Source organism: Bison bison, unplaced genomic scaffold (assembly GCF_000754665.1).
Source record: "Bison bison bison isolate TAMUID 2011002044 unplaced genomic scaffold, Bison_UMD1.0 scf7180017864456, whole genome shotgun sequence".
Classification (NCBI taxonomy): domain Eukaryota; kingdom Metazoa; phylum Chordata; class Mammalia; order Artiodactyla; family Bovidae; genus Bison; species Bison bison.
The window spans coordinates 8,661,910-8,665,849 of NW_011495018.1; the positions used below are offsets into that span (position 1 = coordinate 8,661,910).

General features: G+C 44.0%; 1 protein-coding gene across 1 annotated transcript in view; it reads right to left on the reverse strand.

Annotated features, from left to right (window-relative positions):
* Window positions 1–3,940, reverse strand: part of ACADSB (acyl-CoA dehydrogenase, short/branched chain) — a 49,358-nt gene that overhangs the window by 44,970 nt on the left and 448 nt on the right. The gene's annotated exons all lie outside the window — the stretch shown is intronic.

The following is a 3,940-nucleotide window of genomic DNA, read 5'->3' on the forward strand; positions in this document are numbered from 1 at the left end:
AACTGGAGCCTATTATACAGAGTGAAGTAAGCCAGCAAGAAAAACACCAATACAGTATACTAACGCATATATATGGAATTTAGAAAGATGGTAACGATAACCCTGTATGTGAGACAGCAAAAGAGACACAGATGTATTGAACAGTCTTTTGGACTCTGTGGGAGAGGGAGAGGGTGGGATGATTTGGGAGAATGGCATTGAAACATGTATAATATCATATATGAAATGAATCGCCAGTCCAGGTTCGATGCATGATACTGGATGCTTGGGGCTGGTGCACTGGGATGACCCTGAGGCATGGTATGGGGAGGCAGGGGGGTTCAGGATGGGGAACATGTGTACACCCATGGCGGATTCAAGTTGATGTATGGCAAAATCAATACAATATTGTAAAGTAATTAGCCTCCAATTAAAATAAATAAACTTATATTTAAAAACAAATAAATAAATAAGGAAAAACAAATGAAAGCAGAGATTAACTTCCCTTTATTTCCAAAGGAATCTTAAAAGAAGGAATTATTAATGAATCTGGTTTTTCAATTGTGCAATTAACTTGGCTCCAATACCTTCTGGGAGCTGGGAGTTTCTTTGACCCTTCCTCCTCTTCAGGGAAACCAGGCTGGTAGCAGATAAAACAAAGAACGGAGTTAGCACAGCTAAGTTGCATAACAGGTGTGGCACAGTCCAATGCCGGCAGGGGCCAGGTGGCTGCCAAAGCAATGATGACAGCGCTAGTGCCTCAAGCAGTTATTCATGGTTCAGTGAACCAAGGTTTTTAATCCAGCATCATAAATTTTCAATCCAGCATCATAAATTTACCCTGGTTTAGGGGGCTGTATTCAGAACTTCTCAAAAAGCATTTGCCTTTGCTTTCCTTAGGTTGTTTTACGTGGCACAATCTCTGCTTGTACTTCTGCTCTTACGAAAGGACTTGAAATAGCCCTCTCCTTCTTTTGTTCCAGTTCTGAATAAAGTACATTTGCCACAAAGCCTCCTCGGATATCCTACATTTAATCTTCTTTTGCTTTGCCTTTCTGCAACATTCACCCAGAATGGATTGTAATGTACCCCAAAAGGCACAGACTTGTGCTCTCTGGAGCTTCAGGCCCTCAGATGTCCCATGCTCATCTGTGACTTCGGCTAATACCTACTTCTTTAGTTCTTATTTTTCTGATTTCCAGATCCTCATCCTGCCCAGCTTCCCAAACTCTCCAGAGATACGTTTCACTGACATTTTTTAAAACTGAAAGTCTAGCAGAGCATTATTTTCCCTCTGTTCCCCCTAAATCACTTTTCCTCCAAACATCCCAATCTTTGCCCATCACTAAGCCACTCCATTTAGAAAATGTGTAATTTCTCCATCTCAACGGGAGTCTAAGATAGGGTTAGTACTCAAGGATTGTAAGCGAAAGGAGAAAGAATCTTATGGCTGCCAGAGAAGATCTTTATGGTTAGCCTTCGGGGCACCAGAGAGAAACGAGGGTGGTAAACAAATTGCAAAGAAATACCGTCCTTTTTGTACTGATGAGTAATAGCATTATAAATGCTGTGTAAACAAAAAAGGCTGTTGTCTGTGACTGTGGGCAATGCTGTTTGGGCTATATTCACTGCTATAGGAACAAGTACAGACAGACATAACCTCTGAACATGGTAGAGTCTTGCCAGCTGAATTCGTTCCATCCTTCTGCAAGCACCACATCAGCTATCCTGGCACAATTACTCCTCATTCCAACCTCCACACCTTTGTTAATACATCTCCTTGGTCTGGAAGCTTCACCCCTCTGAGCTTTACTTAAACCTAAGATATCCCTTTTTTTGGTGCTCATGTCAACCCCCACCTCCTGTAAGCACATCTCTCTGAACTATTTATTTTAGCACTGGCAATAATTCATGCAAGGCAATAATAAGCTAACACTTAAAGAGAGCCGACTCTATGCTGGGCACTGTTCCAAGTGCTTCACTCACACCTACATATGAATTAATTTAATCTTCACAATGATCCCACTGTATAAGTACTGTTATTCTCCCCATTTTACAGGTCAAGAAACTGAGACCCAAAGTGGTTAAATAAGCTGCCCATGACCTGAGCTATCAGTCTACGGAACCCACGTTCTAACCCACTCTGCTACAGGCAACATCCTGTCCATCAGCTTTTGCTAACTTATGTAACAGAGCTACAAGTGAAAGTGAAAGTCGTGACTCTTTGCGACTCCATGGACTATACAGGCCATGGCATCCTCCAGGCCAGAATACTGGAGTGGGTAGCCTATCTCTTCTCCAGGTTATCTTCCCAAGCCAGGAATCGAACCCAGGACTCCTGCATTGCAGGCAGATTCTTTATCAGCTGAGCCACAAGGGAAGCCCAAAGAGCTCCAAAGGCCACAATAACAAATCCAAACAATAGGCTTTTGATATCTGAGGAAGAGGAGGCATTGGTGCAGGAAGGTTAAGTTTAGAAACAGACTGTGGAGAAATTAACTGACAACATGGAGTTGGTCAGGCTCTCCTGTCCCACTCTCATGGTCTCACACCTTATGTTCTGTAAACAATGATATTCTGACCTTGGTAGCACTGGGCCTGTCCGCCCCCTTGGCCATGGGCCACTTTGTCTGTCTTAGTACATCAGTAAGTAGTCTTTGAAGACTCCTTGCTGCTGCTGCCACTGATCAGAGAATAAACATGTCTGCAGTCCCCGCAGCTCCTTCAGTCTTCTTCCAGCTTCCCTGGTCTTGCCTTATCTACCCTGGGTTCAGTGAACAGTGTGAGTGGCAAGACACAGACCAGTTAGAACACCAGCTCTACCATTTTCTAGTTAATAGACTTTAGCAAGTCAAGTCACTTAACCTTTTTTAGTGTGAGCCTCTGCTTCTGAAAGATTATAAACTAATTTTTAGAATGGTTGTGAGAATTAAATGATACAGGTAAAGCACCAAGCACATGGCTGCCACATAGTATGTGATCAATAAATGTTGGCTCTAGAACATGAAAGAGGCTCAAATTGTGAATTACAGTGGCCTTTCTTTGCTAAAGTATTACACAGTGGTTATAAAATGGTATTAAACAATAACCATAAAAACATAGTTCTTTGTGACAACACACTAATGTGATTTTACTAATTTCCTTAATACCCCAAGCCTGTAACAGAGCCAAACATTAATTATCTCTAATGAAACAAAAGGCCTTGCCTCTGGGTATCAGACTGAAACAGCAGAGGGCCTATAACTCACTAAAGACAAAAGCAAATAAGTATAAAAAGCAAACAGCCAGCAGTGGGAAAGTTCCCATAAAGTGCACCAACAAACGGGAGTGCATTGGGATAGTTCTGGAAAGCGCATCTTAAGGGCTGAAGGTTCATTGTGATGAGAACCCGACGCAAGAGTCTACAGTTTTTGGAGGTCTGGAAAGCAGAGTTCGGTACAACTCCTGAGAGGTAGGTTTCAGTTCCCTTTCTAGGGAGAGGGATAGGAAAAGGTTCCCCTGTGTCACGATGCCACGGTGAGCCTACCCGTGCAAGATGCTCGCGTCCCAGCAGGGTTAAAGGGCAGAGGAAATTCTCCTTCTGGCCGGTGAGGCCCACCAACTCCGAGGTCCCTTTCTAACTCTGGAGCAGGGCCGCGTTACAGAGGACCGGCGTGAACACTGCGCAGAATGAGGCTGCTCACACTTCAACAATCTTTTTAGGGGGGAAGGGTAGGCGGTGAAAATGTATTGGGAAAAGCCGGCATCAGATAAGTGACATCTCTGCAAAATGCCTCCAAAGATTCTCAGGACCCAATGACCTGCAAAAGCTTCCTTGCAGCTGTTGTCTCTCCGACCCCACGCAAGGTTGACTGCTCCTCCAAAGAAGCTTGTAGACCAGCCCCTCGCCTACTTCTCCCCAGCTGCTACTCCCAGCCTTCCTTACGGAAACTGAGGTCTGTTGGACCAGAGGCCTGGCAAC